The sequence below is a fragment of the Pan troglodytes genome, chromosome 4 (genome assembly GCF_028858775.2).
Source record: "Pan troglodytes isolate AG18354 chromosome 4, NHGRI_mPanTro3-v2.0_pri, whole genome shotgun sequence".
Taxonomy (NCBI): domain Eukaryota; kingdom Metazoa; phylum Chordata; class Mammalia; order Primates; family Hominidae; genus Pan; species Pan troglodytes.
The window spans coordinates 33,208,001-33,231,814 of NC_072402.2; the positions used below are offsets into that span (position 1 = coordinate 33,208,001).

Sequence of the window (23,814 nt, forward strand, 5' to 3'; positions counted from 1 at the left end):
TCATCTCATGGTCATTTAGTGAAATGGCAGGCCAGAATTGTGACCCAATTTAAGTGATTTGTTTCCTCCTCTTTGACCAACTCCTCCTTTTGTCTGTTTTTGCCAAGACACAATAATTGAATTTAGAAAAATTAAATATAAAGCAATGACCTTTTACTAACATCTTGAGGTGCAACCCTTATTAATTTTCATTTGGGAAAGATAACTCAAGTTGTGTCATGTAAGTCATAAGCTTCTCGGGTGGCTGAATAGGAACAGCTCCAGTCTGCAGCTCCCAGCATGATGGACGCAGAAGACAGGTGATTTCTGCATTTCTGACTGAGGTACCTGGTTCATCTCACTGGGACTGGTTGAACAGTGGTGCAGCCCATGGAGGTCGAGATGAAGCAGGCCAGGGCATCGCCTCATCCAGGAAGTGCAAAGGGACAGAGGATTTCCCTTTCCTAGCCAAGGGAAGCCATGACAAACTGTACCTGGAAAAACCAGACATTTCCACCTAAATGGTGCACTTTTCCAATGGTCTTAACAAACAGTACACCAGGAGATTATATCCCATGCCTGGCTCAGTGGGTCCCTTACCCACAGGGCCTTGCTCACTGCTAGCTCAGCAGTCTGAGATCAACCTGTGAGGCAATAGTCTGGCAGTGGAGGGGTGTCGGCCATTGCTGAGGCTTGAGTAAGTAGAGCAGCCGGGGAAACTCGAACTGGGTGGAGCCCACCACAGCTCAGTAAGGCCTGCTGCCTGTTGACTCCTTCTCTGGGGGCAGGTCATAGCTAAACAAAAGGTAGCAGAAACTTCTGCAGACTTAAACATCCCTGTCTGACAGCTCTGAAGAGAACAGTGGTTGTCCCAGCATGGCATTTGAGCTCTGAGAACAGACAGACTGCCTCCTCAAGTGGGTCCCTGACCTCTGCGTAGCCTAACTGGGAGACACCTCCCAATAGGGGCTGACTGACACCTCATTCAGGCAGGTGCCCTCTGGGACAAAGCTTCCAGAGGAAGGATCAGGCAGCAATTTTTGCTGTTCTGCAGCCTCTACTGGTGATACCCAGGCAAACAGCATCTGGAGTGGACCCCCAGCAAACTCCAAGAGACCTGCAGCTGAGGGACCTGTTAGAAGGAAAAGTAACAAACAGAAAGGAATAGCATCAATGTCAACAAAAAGGACATCCACATCAAAAGCCCATCTATAGATCACCAACATCAAAGACCAAAGGTAGATAAAACCACAAAGATGGGGAGAAACCAGAGCTTTTTAGAAAAGCTGAAAATTCCAAAAACCAGAATGCCTCTTCTCCTCCAAAGGATCACAGCTCCTCACCAGCAACGGGACAAAGCTGGACAAAGAATGACTTTGAAGTAGGCTTCAGAAGGTCGGTAATAACAAACTTCTCCAAGCTAAAGGAGAATGTTCAAACCCATCACAAGGAAGCTTAGGAAGATTAGACGAATGGCTAACTAGAATAAGCAGTATAGAGAAGACCTTAAATGACCTGAAGGAGCTGAAAACCGTGCACAAGAACTATGTGATGCATGCACAAGCTTCAGTAGCTGATTCAATCAAGTAGAAGAAAGAGTATCAGTGATTGAAGATCAAATGAATGAAATAAAGCAAGAACAGAAATTTAGAGAAAAAAGAGTAAAAAGAAATGAACAAAGCCTCTAAGAAATATGAGACTGTAAAAAAGACCAAATCTACATTTGATGGGTGTACTGGAAGTGGATGGGGAGAATGGAACCAAGTTGAAAAACACTCTTCAGGATATTATCCAGGAGAACCTCCCCAACCTAGCAAGGCAGGCCAACATTCAAATTCAGGAAATACAGAGAACACCACAAAGATACTCCTTGAGAAGAGCAAACCCAAGACACATAATTGTCAGATTCACCAAGGTTGAAATGAAGGAAAAAATGCTAAGGGCAGCCAGAGAGAAAGGTCGGGTTACCCACAAAGGGAAGCCCATCAGACTGACAGTGGATGTCTTGGCAGAAACTCTACAAGTCAGAAGAGAGTGGGGGCCAATATTCAACATTCTTAAAGAAAAGAATTTTCAACCCAGAATTTCATATCCAGTCAAACTAAGCTTCATAAGTGAAGGAGAAATAAAATCCTTTACAGACAAGCAAATGCTGAGAGATTTTGTCACCACCAGGCCTACCTTACAAGAGATCCTGAAGGAAGCACTAAACATGGAAAGTAACAGCCAGTACCAGCCACTGCAAAAACATGCCAAATTGTAAAGACCATCGATGTTAGGAAGAAACTGCATCAACTAATGGGCAAAATAACCAGCTAACATCATAATGACAGGATCAAATTCACACATAACAATATTAACCTTAAATGTAAATGGGCTAAATGCCCCAATTAAAAGACTCAGAATGGCAAATTGGATAAAGAGTCAACACCCATCAGTGTGCTGCATTCAGGAGACCCATCTCAAGTGCAGAGACACATATAGGCTCAAAATAAAGGGATGGAGGAAGATCTACCAAGCAAATAGAAAGCAAAAAAAGCAGGAGTTGCAATCCTAGTCTCTGATAAAACAAGCTTTAAACCAACAAAGATCAAAAGAGACAAAGAAGGCCATTACATAATGGTAAAGGGATCAATTCAACAAGAAGAGCTAACTATCCTAAATATATATGCACCCAATACAGGAGCACCCAGATTCATAAAGCAAGTCCTTAGAGACCTACAAAGAGACTTAGACTCCCACACAATAATAATGGGAGACTTTAACACCCCACTGTCAATATTAGACAGATCAACGAGACAGAAAGTTAACAAGGATATCCAGGAATTGAACTCAGCTCTGCACCAAGCAGATCTAATAGACATATACAGAACTCTCCACCCCAAATCAGCAGAATATATGTTCTTCTCAGCACCACATTGCACTTATTCCACAATTGACCACATATTTGGAAGTAAAGCTCTCCTCAGCAAATGTAAAAGAACAGATATCATAACAAACTGTCTCTCAGACCACAGTGCAATCAAATTAGAACTCAGGATTAAGAAACTCACTCAAAACCGCACAACTACATGGAAACTGAACCACCTGCTCCTGAATGACTACTGGGTAAATAATGAAATGAAGGCAGAAATAAAGATGTTCTTTGAAACCAATGAGAACAAAGACACAAGGTACCAGAATCTCTGGGACACATTTAAAGCAGTGTGTAGAGGGAAATTTATAGCACTAAATGCCCACAAGAGAAAGCAGGAAAGATCTAAATTTGACACCCTAGCATCACAATTAAAAGAACTAGAGAAGCAAGAGCAAACAAATTTAAAAGCTAGCAGAAGGCAAGAAATAACTAAGATCAGAGCAGAACTGAAGGAGATAGAGACACAAAAAACCCTTCAAAAAATCAACAAATCCAGAAGCTTGTTCTTTGAAAAGATAACAAAATTGATAGGCGGCTAGCCAGAATAATAAAGAAGAAAGAAGAATCAAATAGACACAATAAAAAATGATAAAGGGGATATCACCACTGATCACACAGAAATACAAACTACCATCAGAGAACACTATAAATGCAAATAAACTAGAAAATCTAGAAGAAATGGATAAATTCCTGGACACATACACCCTCTCAAGACTAAACCAGGAAGAAGTTGAATCTCTGAATAGACCAATAACAGGCTCTGAAATTGAGGCAATAATTAATAGCCTACCAACCAAAAAAAGTCCAGGACCAGATGGATTGACAGCCGAATTCTACCAGAGGTACAAAGAGGAGCTGGTACCATTCCTTCTGAAACTATTCCAATCAATAGAAAAAGAGGGAATCCTCCCTAACTCATTTTATGAGGCCAGCATCATCCTGATACCAAAGCCTGGCACAGACACAACAAAAAAAGAGAATTTTAGACCAATATCCCTGATGAACATTGATGCAAAAATCCTCAATAAAATACTGGCAAACTGAATCCAGCAGCACATCAAAAAGCTTATCAACATAATCAAGGTGGCTTCATCCCTGGGATGAAAGGTTGGTTCAACATAAGCAAATCAATAAATGTAATCCATCACATAAACAGAACCAATGACAAAAAAACACATGATTATCTCAATAGATGCAGAAAAGGCCTTTGACAAGATTCAACAGCCCTTCATGCTAAAAACTCTCAATAAACTAGGTATAGATGGGACCTATCTCAAAATAATAAGAGCAATTTATAAAAAACCCACAGCCAATATCATACTGAATGGGCAAAAACTGGAAGCATTCCCTTTGAAAACTGGCACAAGAGAGGGATGCCCTCTCTCACCACTCCTATTCAACATAGTGTTGGAAGTTCTGGCCAGGGCAATCAGGCAGGAGAAAGAAATAAAGGGTATTCAATTAGGAAAAGAGGAAGTCGAATTGTCCCTGTTTGCAGATGACATGATTGTATATTTAGAAAACCCAATCATCTGTCCAGGTGTGGGGACTCACACTTGTAATCCCAGCACTTTAGGGGGCTGAGGTGGATGGATCACAAGTTCAGGAGATCAAGACCATCCTGGCTAACATGGTGAAACTCCGTCTCTACTAAAAATACAAAAAAATAAAAATAAAAATTAGCTGGGCGTGGTGGCAGGTACCTGTAGTCCCAGCTACTCAGGAGGCTGAGGCAGGAGAATGGCATGAACCCAGGAGGCAGAGCTTGCGGTGAGCCAAGATCATGCCACTGCACTCCAGCCTGGGAGACAGAGTGAGACTCCATCTCAAAAAAAAAAAAAAGCAAGAAAGCAAGAAAGAAAAGAAAGCCCCATCATCTCAGCCCAAAATCTCCTAAAGCTGATAAGCAACTTAAGCAAAGTCTCAGGATACAAAATCAATGTACAAAAATCACAAGCATTCCTATACACCAATAACAGACAAACAGAGAGCCAAATCATGAGTGAACTCACATTCACAATTGCTACAAAGAGAATACAACACCTAGGAATCCAACTTACAAGGGATGTGAAAGACCTCTTCAAGGAGAACTACAAACTACTGCTCTACAAAATAAAGGAGGACACAAAGACATGGAAGAACATTCCATGCTCATGGATAGGAAGAATCAATATCATGAAAATGGCCATACTGCCCAAGGTAATTTATAGATTCGATGCCATCCCCATCAAGTTACCAATCACTTTCTTCACAGAATTGGAAAAAACTACTTTAAAGTTCATATGGAACCAAAAAAGAGCCCGCATTGCCAAGAAGCTGGAGGCATCATGCTACCTGACTTCAAACTATACTACAAGGCTACAGTAACCAAAACAGCATGGTACTGGTACCAAAACAGAGGTATAGACCAATGGAACAGAACAGAGGCCTCAGAAATAACACCACACATCTCCAACCATCTGATCTTTGAAAAACCTGACAAAAATGAGCAATGGGGAAACGATTCCCTATTTAATAAATGGTGCTGGGAAAACTGGCTAGCCATATGTAGAAAGCTGAAACTGGATCCCTTCCTTACACCTTATACAAAAATTAATTCAAGATGGATTAAAGACTTAAATGTTAGACCTAAAACCATAAAAACCCTAGAAGAAAACCCAGGCAATACCATTCAGGACATAGGAATGGGCAAGGACTTCATGACTAAAACACCAAAAGCAATGGCAACAAAAGTCAAAATAGAGAAATGGGATCTAATTGAACTATGGAGCTTCTGCACAGCAGAAGAAACTACCATCAGAGTGAACAGGCAACCTACAGAATGGGAGAAAATTTTTGCAATCTACCCATCTGACAAAGTGCTAATATCCAGAATCTACAAATAACTCAAACAAATTTATAAGAAAAACATCAAACAACCCCATCAAAAATTGGGCAAAGGATATGAACAGTCACTTCTCAAAAGAAGACATATATGCAGCCAATAGACACACGAAAAAGTCCTCATCATCACTGGTCATCAGAGAAATGCAAATTAAAACCACAATGAGATACCATTTCACAGCAGTTAGAATGGCGATAAGTAAAAAGTCAGGAAACAACAGATGTTGGAGAGGATGTGGAGAAAAAGGAACGCTTTTACGCTGCTGGTGGGAGTGTAAATTAGTTCAACCATTGTGGAAGACAGTGTGGTGATTCCTCAGGGATCTAGAACGAGAAATACCATTTGACCAAGCAATCCCATTACTGGGTATATACCCAAAGGATTATAAATCATGCTACTATAAAGACACATGCACAGGTATGTTTATTGTGGCACTATTCACAATAGCAAACACTTGGAACCAATCCAAATGTCCATCAATGATAGACTAGATTAAGAAAATGTGGCACATATACACCATGGAATACTATGCAGCCATAAAAAAGGATGAGTTAATGTCCTTTGCAGGGTCATGGATGCAGCTGGAAACCATCATTCTGAGCAAATTGTCACAAGGACAGAAAACCAAACACTGCATGTTCTTACTTATAGGTGGGAATTGAACAATGAGAACACTTGGACAAGTGTGGGCAGCATCACACACTGGGGCCTGTAATAAGGTGGGGGGCTGGGGGAGGGTTAGTATTAGGAGAAATACCTAATGTAAATGATGAGTTAATGGGTGCAGCAAACCAACATGGCACACGTATACCTATGTATCAAACCTGCATATTGTGCATATGTACCCTAGAACTTAAAGTATAATAAAAAATAAATAAAATTAAATTAAAAAATTTTTTAAAAGACATAATAGTGCTTCTATTCTGAGATGCGGTGTGTTACTATTCCCCATATTATTTCAAATGATAGCAATATTAAAACAATTTTGTATTATACTTTCCTGAAGTTATCACAATCAGGCTACTCTTTTTTGCCTTCAAAGCTAAGACCTTGACCCCAAACCACCACCATCTCTCACTCAGGTGGTGGCAACAGCCTCCTAACTGATCTCTTAGCCTCTAGCTTTGTGCCTCTCTTCCCCAACAAGAGGAAATGCAATAGCCAGAACAGCCTTACAAGGTCCCTTTTGTTCAACACCCTACAATGAGCCTCAGTTCATTCTCAGTAAAAGCCAAATGTCTTCCTTCTCTTTTTAATTATCTAAGTTCATTTTATTTTCCAGGATATGGTTTATCTTGAAATTCTATGGGTGCAAGAAAAAAATGTGACTGCTGCTGTTGTTGTGTGGAGTATTCATATACAGAGTATGGCATCTATCTTGTTGGTTGATTGTGTTTTTCAAATCTTCTATGTCCTTATCCCAAACTCCCAATCCTCCCATTGTGCTTATCACCTTCTAATGCAATATATGCTTACTTAATATGCTTAGTGTTTATTGTCTATCTTCCCTTGTTAGAATGTAAGCTCCACAAGGCAGGCATTATTGATTGTTTTGTTTCCTGATGTATCTCATTTTTCTGGAACTGTGCCTGGCACATAGGAGTGCACAGTAAATATTCATTGAATGTTTGAAGAATGCTCCATCCCAACCAAAGGTAGAATAAACCAGTTACTTATCTATTTATTTTGAGACAGGGTCTTGCTCTCTATACAGGGTGGAGTGCAGTGGTGTGATCACAGCTCACTGCAGCCTCAACCTCCTGGCTCAAGTGATCCTCTTTCCTCAGCCTCTTGAGTAGCTGGCACTACAGGCATGCACCACCATATTTGGCTAATTTTTTAAAAAATTTTTTGTAGATATGGGGTCTCAACATGTTGCCCAGGCTAGTCTCAAACTTCTGAGCTCAAGGGATCCTCCTCTCTCAGCCCTCCAAATGGCTGAGATTATAGACATGAGCCACTGCGCCCAGCCCAGCTATGCTTATTTCTATGCCCTTTTCTTCCCTTTATTATTCTGTCTCACACACAAATATGTCTTTTACTCTGATGTCCCACTGATATGATATCAATCTATTTTAGTCAACATTTTTTATTCTTATGGGTTATATACTTTTTTAGTCTTAATATCATTTGAGGGTGGATCCAAGATTTGGGGGCCCTCTTCAAGTAAAAGAATGTGAAATTAAAAACACAAAAACTGCTTGGAAAGAGGCTCTTCACTCTCATTCATTCCAGCTATCATGTTGAGATGCAAGACACCACTCCCCTTTCTTTCCATTGTGGAAGGAATTTCAGATAGTAGAAAACAGGGGCTTCCACTGATAATTTCCTAGCATAAGCTATGATGTTGATGATAAACAAGATTAAACTAAAAGGCAAAGAGAACAAGAAGCAAAAAAAGTAGTTTGATTCTGCCCACACATAACAAATTAAAGTGATTTACCCGAACCACTTAAGGTTAGTTACGATGAAGCACAATGTAGACTGTAATGTCATTAGTCTGATAGATTCACTTTGGCTGCCACAGAAGCTAGCATTTGATTCTATGCTGAGCTAAGGAGTTTCTTCAGCTTCTGGCACACAACCCAAAGCTTGCCCCACTCCTTGTTTTTTTTTTTTTTTTTTTTTTCATTGTTGTTAAAATCAGTGGAACACTGGAAGAGAGGGAAAGGAAGAGAGAGAATCAAAAGCATGGAGGCATATAGCAATCTGAGGAAAGGAAGAGGTCGAAGACATTAATGTAGTTATCTACAGCCCCAGTTGAGTTTCTGTTCATCTCCCTTCAATACCCATTCTCTATCCAAATAGTGATGTGGTGCTTTGTTTAATTAATTTTTTAATAGAAGTCTTCTCTCCTAGATTGGAAGCTTCCTAAGAGCAAAGGCCTCATCCACCTCCCTCCCGCTCTCCCTGAAACATGTCCCCCTCCATGTGTCTGGCACATTAAAGGGTTTCAATCAATAATTGATGTGTGAATTCCTTTTATGAATGAGTAAACAAATTGAAGAAAATTTGGCTCTTAGAATCCCCCACTTGGTAGAGCATCTCCTTAGTCCTGTTTTCTTTATTTCATTTATTTCTACACCAAGGATTTCTTCTGCTCCTTATGCCCAAGTCTGGAAGACTTAAACCCCTGAATGGGAAAGTGCCTTATAGCAACTGCCTTCATCAAAACGAATTAGACCATAAAGACATCTAGTCTGCACTCTCTCCTACCTATCACTTTCATTTTATTTGTAATATGTTAATAATACATGCAGAGCAGGATAAATGAAAAATATTACAATATGTTCTGTTTACCTAATGTGAGCATACATTTGGCCAAGTAACTGTGAAATATTTGATATTTTCACAGGAAAGCCAATGACTTTCAGTCTCTGAAGTTGGTGCTTTGGTTTATTTGACACATTTTCCATAGTCATGTTACCAGTAATTTTAGAGGTCCCAGGGGAAGAAACATTTCTCTTCCCCGAGTTCAGTAATTGTCATCTGAAGGTCTGAGAGCTGTACCACTTGCTTCTTGATTGTTTGGTTAAAGAAAAAGTTGTATGAAATGTCCTTTCTATTTTCAGAATATATACTTAACATAGAAAACCTGCTGGTAATTGTGCCAGCACTTACGCTATTGTTTCTTGGAAAGGGCCTATTCTGTTGCATGTGCCTATTCTGTTGCATGTGCCTTTTAAATGTAACATCTTTAAAACTTGAGTTCAAAGGACTGCCTCTCCTTTCATTAAACTGTAAGGACTTTGGAATGCTGTAAATTCATGTTCCCAGTAATTCTGGTCCTGGACAAGTTTCCTCTTCAACACCCCCTGTCCTTTGTTGTCATCTCTCTTCTCAGCGTCCTTCTGATGTCCAGCTTTGTGTTTCCTGCTATGGACATTTTCTGAGATCACTTGAGCTTATGTTCTATCTCCGAGAGAAAGCTGATGAGAAATTAGTCATCCATGAATGTGATTATGGATGATAATAAGCCCTTCTCAGTTGAGGTATTGCAGCTTAGCAGGAGACTTTTGAAATATTATCACTTTGCACAATATGATGTTACCCAATATTCACAACAACCCTGTGAAGGAGAAGATGTGGCTAGAAATATTTCCATTTGTAGGTGACAACACTGCATTTCTGAAGGGCTAAACGATTTGCTAATGGTGATGTTACAGGACCCCAGCACTTACCCAAAGGTAGCCATTGGGTCAGGGTTTCTGCACTATAGTCCCTTCTGTGGTCACCAGAAAGATGTTACAGGACCCCACCACTTACCCAAAGTTAGCCTTTGGGTTAAAGGTTTCCTCACTATAGTTCCTTTAGGTTTTGCCAGAAAGATGTTATAGGAAAGGGGTCCGGATTCAGACCCCAAGAGAGGGTTCTTGGATCTCGTGCAAGAAAGAATTCAGGGCGAGTCCGCAGTGCAAAGTAAAAGCAAGTTTATTAAGTGAGTAAAGTGGTGAAAGAATGTCTACTCCATAGACAGAGTAGGATGTTCCTGAAAGTAAGAGGAGAAACACATCCACCCTAAGTACAATACTTGTATATATGGGGAGATGTGCTCTGCTACAAGGATTTGTGATAAAGGATTAATTTGCTTGATTACTATATTTTGCGAGAATCGATATTATTATCTTTAAAGCAAAATTAGGAATGCCTTTGTTCTCCAGATATCAGGATATCTGGACACGCCCAAGTCTGGGTCTGTTTAGTAAACATTATTAATTTGTTCCCTTAACCATAGACATCTAGAGGCTAGGAATGACTAACCTTCTGGAAATGCAGCCCAGCAAATCCCAGCCTCATTTTCCTAGCCCTCACTCAAAATAGAGTCGCTCTGGTTCCAACACCTCTGACAGTGACACAAAAAGTAGCAAAGTCTGAACTGAAAACAGGCTGAGTCAAGATACTTTTGCATTTTTCTATCATCAGGTTACTAGCATCTGGAATGATCAGATAACAAAATTGCAAGCAAAATAGTTGGTGAATAGGAAGGACTGTGGCTGCACCCTAATCTTTCAGCCCTTCCCTGATCTTTGACTCTTCTCTCGCTTCTTTGATTCCACATTTCCCTTCTCCTCCTTTTCTAACAGAATCTTCTAGTTTCCTAAGCAGATTCCTTTCTCTCTGTGTCCCCTGGAGTATCCAGGGGTTTTGGCCCTCTTCTTTGTTCACTTCATACTGTCTACATGTGTCACCTTAGGTACATCTTTGGTTTAAACCATCATCTTTAGGTTGATGGCTTAAAAAACCCAAATCCTGAACTTAGGTAAGTCTTTGCAGAGTATCATGATGGTGCACGCAATTGCCTACAGGGTAACTATTCTGGATAGTCAACTATTACTCTAACAAGACTTGGCCAACTCACCAGCCATCTTACAGACTGAACATTTGTGTGCCCCCCACATCCATATTTTGATGCCCTAATCTCCAATGTGATGGCATTAGAAATTGAGGCCTTTGAGAGATAGTTATGTTTAGATAATACCATGAGGGTGGAGCCCCTAGTGATGGCATTAATGCCCTTACAAGAGAAAAAGAGACACCAGGGTGTCTTCTCTTCATCAGGTGAGGATACTGGGAGATTACCATGTGCAAGCCAGGAACTGGACCCTCACCAAGAATCAAATTTATCAGCACCTTGATCTCAGATTTCCCAGCCTCCAAAACTGTGAGAAATAAATGTCTGTTGTTTAAGTAAAAAATACTGGTGCTTGCTATTTTGTTATGGCAGCCTGAGCAGACTAAGACAAGATGCACTCCCCACCTGCTACCCTCATCTATTGCTTACAATATGAAATTACAACTTTGCTATTAGGCCATTTTCCAATTTTTTCACCTATTGATCTATCTGACTATAGTTTGGATATTTGACCCTTCAGACTGCATGTTAAAATTTGATCCCAAAGTTAGAGGTAGAGCCTAATGGGAATGTTTGGGTCATGGGGGTAGATCCCTCATGAATGGCATGGTGTCATCCTTGGGGTACTGAGCTCTCACTATATTAGTTTCCATGAGAGTTCCCCTGAGAAATGGTTGTTGAAAACAGCCTGGCACCTCCTCCTCTCACTTGCCTCCTCTCTCACCATGTGATCTGCACATGTTGGCTCCCCTTCACTTTCCACCATAATTGGAAGCTTCTTGAGGCCCTCATCAGAAGCAGATGTTCTCACCATGCTTCTTGTGCAGCCTGCAGAACTGTGAGCTAAATAAACCTCTTTATTTTCTTTATAAATTACCCAGTCTCAGGTATTCCTTTACAGCAACACAGACTAAGACAAAAAATTGGTACCCAGAGGTGGAGTGTTACACTAAAGATACCTGAAAATGCAGAAGAGGCTTTTGAACTGGGTAATGGGTAGAGATGGGAAGAATTTGGAGGGCTCAGAAAAAGATAAGAATTTGAGAGAAAGTTTGGAACTTTTTAGAGATTAGTTAAGTGGTTGTGATCAAAATGCTTATAGAAATACAGTCAGTAAAGGCCGTTGATGAGGTCTCAAATGGAAATGAGGAACTTACTGGGAACTGCAGCTATCACCCTTTTTACATCTAGCGAAGAACTTGACTACATTGTGTGCATGCCCTAGGGCTTTGTGGAAGGCGGAACTTAAGATTGATGACTAGAGTATCTGACAGAAGACATTTCTGAGCAGCAAAGGGCTCAGGCTGCTGTGTGGTTACTTCTAACTGCTTATGGTAAACTGGTAGAGAAAAAGCAAACAGAGTGGAAAAATTCGGAAAATTCACATCCTGGCCATGTGTTAGAGGAGAAAAGAGCATTTTCAAGATAGAAGTCCTAGGGTATTGGGAAGCAAGCACTTGCTAGAGAGATTAGCAGAGATATAAGGCAGGCAGGTGCTAATAGTCAAGACAATGGGGAAAAGTTCCCAAAAGCGTTTCTGAAAATTTCAAGGCTGAGCCTCCCATCACAGGCCCAGAGGCCTAGGAAGACAGAATGGTTTCAAGGGCCAGGCCCAGGGTGCTGCCGTCCTTTGCCACCTGGGCATTCTGCTCTCCACATCCTGGCCACTCTGCCTCCAGACACAGCTCAAATAGCCCCAGGTACCACTGGAGCCACTGCTACAAAGGGCACAAGCCATAAGCCTTGGCAGCTTCCATGTTGTGTTAGGTCTGTAGGTGTGCAGAATGTAGGAGTGGTGGTGGAGAATTGGCACCTGCCACCTAGATTTCAGAGGATATAGCAGAAAGCCTGGGTGCTCAGGCAGAAGACCAACACAAGAGAGACTACTCCGGTGGAGAGTCCCCATGGCAAGACTACTAGGACAATGCTGAGCAGAAATATGGGATTGGAGCCCTCACAGAATCCCACTGGGGAACTGTCTAGTGAAGTTGTGGGAGCGGGACCACTACCTTCCAAACCCCAGAGTTATATAGCCACCGGCAATGTGGACCTTCAGTCTGGAAAAGCCAAAGGCATTTAACTCCAAACTGTGAGAACTACCATGTAGGCTGCATCTAGCAAAGCCATGGAAACACGGCTGCTCAAGGCCTTGGGTGCCCACTCTTCTCACCAGTGTGCCCTGGATACAGAATGTGCAGTCAAGAGGGATTATTTTAGAGTTTTAAACTGTAATATTTGCTTTGCTGGGTTCCATACTTGCATGGGCCCTGTTACCCACCATTTTGGCTGATTTTTTCCTCTTGGAATGGGAATATTTACCAATGTCTGTTCCATCGTTGAATCTTGGAAGCAAATAACTTGCCTTTGATTTATTTCTTTTTCTATCCCTTCACTTTCAATCTATGTATGTCTTTGTAGGTGAAGTGAGTTTCTTGTAGGCAGCATATAATTGGGTGTTGTTTTTTAATACATTCGGCCACTCTGTCTTTTAATGGGAGAATTTAACTTTGATTGCAAAAAAAGAGACAAACAAAAAAACTGCACACATTAAGTGCCTTCTCCGCAATATTTTGAATTTTTGATGTCACAATTTGCATTTTTGTATGGCCTGTCTCTTAACAAATTGTTGTAGCTATTATTTTTCACAGTTTTGTTTTTTAGTCTTCTTATAAAGATATAAGTGGTTTAAAATTCATGATTATAATATTAGTATTGCAAAATAACATCACTTGTTTTTGAAGTCTGCCAAAGTGATGTTAATTGTGGTACCACTCAGCAAGTGATTTAAACTTACATTAGGTATTTGGATTCATAAAAAGTCCCTCTGCTTTCCAATACCTCAGGCAGAGCCAGATGTTTCACTATTTTACCAGGATTCTGCTTATTCCCTAGGTTCTCCCTCTTCTCTTTAAGCTGTTTTTAACTGTGTGCCCTCACCCATGAATTTCCTGTTTCTTTCTTGTGCAAAGCAGTTTATTTCTCTCTGGGTTTTGTGGTCTCCTTCCCAACTCTTGGATATGCAGCTCAACCAGTACAAATTAATATTGCAAAATAATTTACAGAATGCTTTGCAGCCTAAATGCTTAATCTCAATTAGGTGCTGGAGAAAAACAGCAATATCTTGAAAGCCCTAAGGCAGAAATCAGGGATGAGCTTTAATGACTATTTCGTCTCCTCTTCTTTTCTTTTTTCCTCTCTTCCCCTCTCTGCTCCTTCCACCCTGCCTCCTTCCCCACTGGATAACACAAACCTTCTGAGAAGCACAAGAGAGATAAGTTATATACCTGAGAAAATACATATATATTTGACAATGTGCTACAGAACTGCTTTATTCATTACACATTAGTTACTGTTCCCTTTACTATTGACTGTTTGGGAATGATGAATCCTTAAAAGCTTACTGCAATGTTAGGTTTAGTGCTTGAGCAAAGATAACTAACTTTGATGTTGTACTTGTTTAGAAATATTAACACTTCTTATTCTATATTTTAGCATTATAATTAAAATTAATTTTTAAATGTCACACACCACACAAACATACAATGGAGTAAGTTCACTTAGAAAATGATGCCTTTTCACTGTTTTTTTTTTTTTTTGTATACTTTTAAATGAACCACCCCAAAATATTTTACCCCAAAATATACTTCTTTGACATATTTCAAGATAACTATTCACAGTGGCAAGAAACACAGAATAGCTAAAAAGATGCTTTTGCAGGAAGGAGATTTGCATCTGTAGAGAAAATCTGCATTGGTGCGTCCAGATCTTGAAAAGGTTAACTCAACCGCAGGCTACTGTCTATTCTTTCTGAGAGCTGCTACATGTGAGGTTTCATCTGCATCGCAAGACTGCGTTTGCCCCATGACTTTTTTCTCTCTTCCTCCCATAACTTGCCTTGCCATGCTCCAAGCCCCTGTTCTTTCTGTAACTTCAAGATGATATAAAAGTATCAACCATCTGGCCCTCTCTTTGTGTTTTCCTATTTTGTATGACTCTTCGGTGCACATTAACAAATTTGGTATGTCTTCTCTTATGAATATGCCATCTTTCAGTTGATTTTCAGTGAAACTTCAGAGGGTAAAAAGAAAGTTTTCCCTTGGCCCCTACACTTCTAACAGATTAAAATAAAATTCATATACCATAAAATTCTCACTCTTAAAAGTGTAAAATTCTGGGGCCTTCAGTGTATTCACAAGGTCGTGTAACTATCACCACCATCTAATTCCAGAACATTTTCATCACCGCATAAATAAATCTATTATAATACCCTTGAGCAGTGCCTCTCAATTTCTGTCTTCCCCCAGCTCTGCCAACCACCAATTTCTTATCTGTCTCTATGGATTATCCTCTTCTGGGCATTTCATAGAAATGGAATTATACACTATATGGCCTTTTATGTCTGGCTTCTTTCACTAACCATAATGTTTTCATAGTCATCCATGTTTTAGCATATATCAGTACTATTTATTTTTATGGATGAATAATATTCCATTTATGGTTATTTATGGACATTTTGATTATCCATTCATTAGTTGATTTGAGTTGTTTTCACTTTTTGGCTATTATGAATAATTATTCTATGAATATTCACATGCAAGTTTTTGTGTGAACATATGTTTTCAATTCTCTTGAGTATATACCTAAGAGTGGAATTGCTGAGTAACTCTATGTTTAACCACTTGAGAAAGTGCTAAACTGCTTTCTACAGTAGCTGTTTGATTTAAAATTCTCACTAGCATCACAAAAAATTATATTAGATGGTAAAAATGCATTTGTAATGCAATCATAAATCTATTGCATTGAATAGAATTAAACAGGCAAGAAATACTTTATTCAAGACTATTGCAATAAGAGAAATTGAACTGAACTTTGGGTACAACAGGGGCAGCTGGAGATTTATAGCAATAGGCAGAGTGAGGGAGTCCATGGATGGAAGAGTACCAAGAGGAACCTGGTTGGACACCAAGGGTGTGTGATTCTAGTTAAACTGGCTTGGCACAATTTTTGCTAAAGTGGGCTCAGCAGAGCAAGGAGAGCAGGTTAACAATAATGCCTAATAGAGAAGAGGCCTAAGAGGAGGCTGGCTAAAGTTTGACCAAGGAGGGAGTCCAGTACTATATAAGGGTTCCAACTCCACATCCTCATTAACACTTGTTTTGTCTGTCTTTTTTATCGTAGGCATCCTAGTGGGTGTAAAGTGGTATCTCATCGAGGTTTTGAGTAGCATTTCTCTAATGACTAATGATGTTGAATATCTTTTCATGTGTTCATTGGCCATTTGTATATCTTCTTTGGAGAACTGTTTATTCACATTCTCTGCCCATTTTCAACTGGATTGTCTTTTTGTTTTTGAGTTGGACGAGTCCTTTATATATTCTAGAAAGTAGAATATATAAAGGACTTATCAGACGCAAGGTTTGTAAATGTTGTCTCCCATTTTGTAGGCTGTCTTTTTGCTTTCTTGGTAGTGTCCTCTGAGGCACAAAAGTTTTTATTTTGATGAAGTCCAATTATGCCCTAGGGTCATCGCTAATGATTCACAGCCCTAGTATATAGTGCCTTCCCCTTGAGTGATGGAAACTGAGATCTGCCTTTAACCAATAAGATATAGCAGAGGTGATGGGATAGCACCCCTGTAATTGTCTTGTTATGTAAGACTCTGTCTTAGTGGACTGGGGAGAGAGATTCTCCTGCTGATCTTGAAGAAGCAAACAGCCATGGTATGAGCTGCCTATTGAGAGGGCTGGGAACTGTAGGCAGTCTTCAGCTGACAGCCAATAAGAAGCAAGGACTTCTCAGTCACACAACCACAAAGAAAGTAATTATCCCAACAACCGGAATGAGCTTGGAAGTAGATTCTTCCCTAGCCAAGTCTTCAAATCAAACCAACACATTGTATGCAGCCTTATGAGATCTCATTGAGGTTTTGGTTAGTATTTGACCAGAAGACCCAACTAAATTGTGCCGAGATTTCTGACTCACAGAAACTATAAGTGTGTGTTCTTTGAAATATTTAACTGATTAATTAACATTTGTTAACATTAATTAACACTTGCGGTAATTAGCTATGACGATAGAAAATGAATACACCTTTTAAACTAATACTTTTCAATCTGTTTTAATCCATGCTCCATTTCATAAATGTAAATATATACATTTAACCCTTTTTGTGGTGTAACCTAAAATAAAAATAAAATATTTTGACAAAAAAAATCAAAGCAATGACATAAAGAGTTGCTTTGTCTTCAAATAATATAAAACTTATTTCCAATTTTGATATTTTCCTTAAAATCCAGATAAACTTCAAATAGATTAAATGACCTGCCCCCAAATTCCCAAAAATAGGTTGTGGCTGTCACCATCATTTGCTGTCTCCTTTCTAAACAGCACATTCAATCTTCTTAAGGAAAGAGACCACACTTAATATTATAAAGATCCTTTTTCAGAAGGAAAAATTATGACAAGTAGTGTGACAGAAAATTTTTCTGTTGGTAAATATATTAGCAGGAAAGGTCTTATGATGTTTAAATATTGTCACATATAATTGCACATTGAAAACATTATCATTGTTGAAAAGATGAAAATGACCTGAAATCAGGGTCATATGAGAACTCTGTGTAACAGAAAGTATAATTAGCCAGCACGGTGTCTATGGGTTCCAGATTGCTAAGAATCACTTTGAGGTATTATTTAAACATGCACAGTCCCCAGCCTCCAGAGCAGGGACCTGGGATTCTGTGTGTTAAATAAGTTTATGGTTAGGTGCATTTGGGAGATTGGATAATATGAGAAATACAACTGCAATATTTAACTGATTAATTAACAGATAGATTGATGTGTAGATATTCAAGTGTTTAATTGCTAATGTGCAGGTTCGGTCTCTGTATTGGGTCTTCAGGGGAAAGTTTACATAAAAGACGTGTCCTGAAACACAGTGTCAGTTAAGTATGAAAGAAACTAAAAGTAAATGCACTGAATGTATTATACAGTTGACTTCTTTTTTTTTTCTGGTTTTTTTTTTTTTGAGATGGAGTTTTGCTCTTGTTGCCCACACTGGAGTGCAATGGCATGATCTTGGCTCACTGCAACCTCCACCTCCCAGGTTCAAGCAAAACTCCTGCCTCAGCATCCCGAGTAGCTGAGATTACAGTCATGCGCCACCATGCCCAGCTAATTTTGTATTTTCAGTAGAGATGGGGTTTTGCCATGTTGATCAGGCTGGTCTTGAACTCCTGACCTCAAGGGATCCACCCGCCTTGGCATCCCAAAGTTCTGGGATTACAGGCGTCTGCCACCATGCCCAGCCAGTTGACTTCTATTAATAATAACCTTTTTTCTGTTAGAATATAAGATCCATGGGGAATGGAAGCATTATCCAGAATAAATATTTTTTGAATTTGTTATTACTAATATTATCAATAAACACGTTCCACTTACCTTGAGAATAGGGCATCTAAAGGAAAAAAGGGCCTCTCAGGTTGGCAAAATAGATTAGATAGAAAAAATAGAGTGAAAGGAAACACTCAACAGCTTCTCTGTTTTTTAAGAAACTCTCATAATCAGAGTTTGAATCTCCTCTGAATTAACTGAGTGGTCCAAATGGAAAATTTAAGAATACCTTTAAAAAAACACACACATAAAAAACTGGCTTCCTAGACCTTGTGGTTAGCAAATAGGTCTTGCCAATTTTGATTAATTAGTTGCAAATGAATCAGAAACATATGGACTATATGTAGTCATATTTTCAAATAGAGGAAAGGTGCTTGGAAAATGTATTTAGTTAATGCCAAAGTTTAAATGTTTCAGAAATAGTCTGTGGCATTCTCAGAAAGCAAAACATTTTCACTCTGTCAGCATTCTAACTTCAATGTATTTATACAGTGCCATTTAGCCCTAGAAACAAATTAACAGAAATAATCATCTTGCAAAATAACCAATATTTTCACTCACTCATGAGCACTGACCTGGCTGGTCTCTATTATTCTTAGTCCATCACATAGTCTTTAACGTTTATTTCCTTTTTTTTTCATTTCCATATTACAATACAGGAATAGCACAAAGGTAAGTGGTTTGAACTTCAGTACATATCCATTACCACATCTTTCCACTGGTTGGTCGGTATTAATACATGCAAATAACATATGTAATTCTGCATATATTTTTCAACGTATGTTCTTGAAAAAAACCAATAAAACACAAAACTATTATAATGCTGAAATATCACAGTATAGAACTTGAATCATAATTGTAATTGCACAGCTACGAAGACATTATATAAAGAATAATATTTTATTTGGTACATATCAGAGTAGATTTTTTCCATTTTAATTTGCTTTATTATTGAGTTGCCATTACTGTTCAATGTTAAGCTTCATTTTTGTGTTCAATAAGAGGTTATTTTTATGGTTATGGACTACAATGAGGCAATAACAAAAAACAAGCAACCAAAAAAAAAACCCCAGTGTTTTCGTAAATTCATGAAGGCAGCCACTCAATATACTAAAGGAACAAAAAACAATTCCCCAATCATCAAGCTTGCTACCAGAATTCACTGGTTATATGACTGAATGTACTAACCAGTTTGATCAAAGCAGTTCATCCTCCTCAAATGTCTAATACCCTCTTTTTAGGCACTTTGCAAATGGAATGAGTCTCAGTCTCTAAGTAACATGATAGCAAATTGTCAAGAAGATTTTGCTGTTCAGTGTTTCCGGAAATGGAACTCTAGAGCTACTTTAATAAAGCCTTTAAAATTGGAGATAATTCAACAGGTCTGAAAAAAAAGACTCTGAAGAAACAAGAAAATAATGCCAAAAAACGATTTATGTAGCACAGATATTAAATGTGTAGTGCCATATAAATTCTAGCGAAGAAAATCCATTCTGACAGCTTACAATGTTATATTGATTAGAAAAGTTTTGGAACATTACCAAGGTCCATGAAAGGCATGGGAAATAATTTCAAAGGAAAGGGAAAAAATTCAAAAATACTCTTTCCCCCTGCATTGAAGAATATTACAGTATAATAACAGAACAAAGTTTCTGGAAAGTTGCCATGTGTTCCATGGAAGAAGAAATAACATGCAACAGTAGGTGTAATTATAGCAGATACCAGCTCACTGATGTTCTATTCCCATTGTCAAGTGATTTAAAGCACCCAAGAAGTGCCAATGCAAACTAATTTCTTGAATTTGCTTTTTACTTTTGTGTATAAAGGAATGGTACACTGTTTTTATAACATCTGATTAAGAAGCCCGATTTTTCCTCTTTTTTCCATCTTGCCTGACACAAATAAGTTAAAAAATGAAAGGAGATGGCTTCTATGACTACTCACTTGAGAGGTTCACAGCCTGAAGCTAGGCAACACAAATCGGTTTATAAAAATGTATCTGGCAACATGGATGTGCTTGGGGGACATTATGTTAAGTGAAATAAGCCAGGCACAGAAAGACAAGTACCGCATGTTCTCACTCATACGTGGGAGCTAAAAAAGTTGATTTCAGAGAAGTAGAGAGTAGAATTGTGGTTACTAGGGAAGGGGCGTGGGGCACATAGCCAGAGGTTGGTTAACAGAAAGCAATTATAGCTATATAGAAGGAATAAGTTCTAGTGTTCTATAGCGCTGTAGCGCTAGTGTTCTGTAGCGAATATAATTAATAATAATTAACTGTATATTTTTAAATACCTAGAAGAGCAGATTTTGAATGTTCCCAACACAAAGGAATGACAGGTGTTTAAGATGATGAATATGGTAATTTGCCTGATTTGATCATTACACATTGTATACATGTATTGAAATATTACACTGAACTCCATTAATATGTGCAATTATTGTGTCAATGAAAAATAATAATAAAAGCAAAAAATGGGCAGAAAGATATGTATCTGAATTCAGCTTAAGAAAAGACTCAGTCTGATTTAAGTAGATGAATGAGGTATACTTCTACAGCGGTGGTCCTCAAACTTCAGGTGACAGAGAATCTTCTAAGGAGTTTGTCAAAATGCATTCCCAGGCCTCTCCTCCAGAGGTTCTGATTTGTAGGTTTGGGATGGCACTCATTAACCTGCACATAAACCAGAGCCTCCAGTGTACCTGATACAGGTGGTTCTCAGACCACAATGTTGAGAATCTCTGCTCTAGAACCCTAGAACCCGCACCTTCCTCCTGTTCTCCTCTCCTCCAGGCCCTGGAGGATCAGGGTCCTGATGGAAGTCTATTGGACCTCTGTGATGGAAGGGAAAATATTTGAGAACTATTCCACAGGCTTACTTTCTTTTTCTTTCTTTCTTCTTTTCTGAGCTAAATGCAGAAGGAACAATTAATTATACTTTCAGTCCACAGTTCATGGCACATAATAATCATTGTTGAGAGCAAAGGATCTGCTTCCCTCCCTACCTCCCTTCTTTCTTTCTTCCCCCCCCCCCTTTATCTATTTCCTTTTATCTCCATTCCAGTTAGTCATTTTTCTCTATCCCGTAGTCAAATTCTCTAATGCTTTTATTGCGAATCTTTTGTTAGTGTGCTTTTCTTGCAAAATGAGCGTTGCTGCTTTGCATGACTATATGTAAATGGGTTTGTGTTTTACTTATTGTCCCTAAGCACCATGGTTGTGAGATACATTCATGTGTTGCCATGTGTATATTGAATCTGTTGTTTCTAACAGCTACAGACCTGGTGTTTATCTACCACATTATTATTTGATAGACAACCAGGTTGTTCTAACTCTTTGCCACCACATATAATGCTGTAACGCATATCCTTGTACACGTCCCCTTGGATCTGTATATGAACCTCTTTGAGATGTGTATCAAGAACAGAATAGCTGGAGATTTTCGGCCTAAAAGAACGTCTTCTCTGGATCACTCAAAACCACCCCAGCCATATTTGCCACTCAAGGTCTCATTATTACAACTTTAAAAAGAGCATGGTATAGCTTGGCTGGGATGTAGGAATATGTGTGTTTATTCTACTTTCATGTGCTCAACACTTTACTGAGTATTTATTATATATTTGATGATATAAAGATAAATAATTCACATCCTTCATCATAAGTGTGTGTATATATATCTCCCATTTTTACAGATGGGGAAAATAAGGCTTGAGCTCATGCAACTAGTAAGTGACAGTCAAGATTTGAGACAAAAGTCTATCTAATTCCAAATCCTCTAGAAACAATAAAATAGGGAGAATATTGTCTCTACAGGAAAAACATTACCTTGCTCTTTTGAGAATGTGAAATTAGGGAAAATAAAATTTTTCCCCAGATACTTTATACTTATAGCTCTTGATTGGCTGGCAGAAAATAGTTCCTTGCCAAGGTGAGTCTCCAACCCAAGACATATGACAGGGTGTTTTTGTGTTCTAGAGAGAAGATGGGATACTCTGTGAGCCAGACCAGTGGTCTGGGTGGAAGCTGAGCAGGAAGGATGTGGCAGCAGAATCTTTTAAGGGAAAATATCTCCTTCAAGCCACCATCTCTTCCTTTCCTCAGTACTTTATTTAAGACAAACTCCAGCATAAGGTGGATAGGCCACAGAGCAGCCTCATGAGAATGAAGCAGCCCAAATGATTCTCATATGATCATATGCTGGCATAGGGAAAGGTTAAAAGGGCAATGATCATTTCCAGTTTAAGAACTTTTAAAGCAGTGGGACTCAACTTTTTCCAGTTTGATATCTTATAAGGACAAAAGCATTTTGATATTGTGTTATGACAATGGCTGTTCTTTTTTCAATTTTGAGGGAAATGTATAATAGCAAAAAGCTACAATGAATTTAGTAATACTTTAGCTTGTATCTAAACATTTTTACAAATACTAATATCGTTTTATTTTTTAAAATATTTTATTTCATTTTATTATTTTTTGCTAGCTGCTGGAAGTTTGTTTTCTTCTTGGTGCGAGGCAAATAGTTACAGGATATCAGGTAAGCTTGGGTGTGACTTGGATAGTGAAGAGTGGCGTGCTCTCAACTTCCTTTTTGATATTTTGCTCTTTGACGTAAAAATAACCCAACTGCTTTCAGCTCATTGCAGCCTGCCTAGTCTAGGGCTGTGATGGGCCTAGGACCTCCAGAAGTGGGTCAGGCCTCTTTCTCAAGGCTTCCCCAGACAGGTCATGGGTGGACATGCAGCTGGAAACCTGAGGAGATCCTGAGTGCTCTGAGGACTCCAATACTGTGGCCATGAATGGGAGTATACATTTCTCAAAAAGAAGCTTGCTCACCAGTGATTAGGACCAGCCTTGGGGAGACTCTGGTGATGGTAGGGGGATGGCATCCCCAAATAATAAACACTTCCACAGAAGCCGTTGGTGGAAGTGGAGCCTAGGAGCATTTGTAATAGTCACGCATGAGTGGGAATGAGCCACTGGAAGAGATGGCTGCTGTGTTCCTGCTGGTGGGCTGATGTAAACACTGGCACACCATCATGGGTGGCAGGGACAGAGATGATAGGCCACGGAGTTTGCAGAAGAGACCACAGAGGCCACTTCATGACTGAGATGCACATGTGTGTGTGCTTGGGATGCATATTTATTTTACTACAGTATATGCTATACTTTGCCTCTACAGCCTAGCACCCACGGTCAATCCTGGGTGAGCATTTGAATTCCCAAACCCTTAGAATTACTTACTCTGTTCACCAGTCCACAATAGATCATATCTGGGAAACCACTATCCTAAA

General features: G+C 39.2%; 1 long non-coding RNA gene across 1 annotated transcript in view; it reads right to left on the bottom strand.

The window, feature by feature from the left end:
- Window positions 1–19,400: 19,400 nt before the first annotated feature.
- Window positions 19,401–23,814, bottom strand: part of LOC134810071 (uncharacterized) — a 40,933-nt gene continuing 36,519 nt past the window's right edge. The window contains exon 4 of the long non-coding RNA XR_010157199.1: window positions 19,401–21,196. This is a non-coding gene — a long non-coding RNA (uncharacterized LOC134810071). The remainder of the gene's footprint in view (window positions 21,197–23,814) is intronic.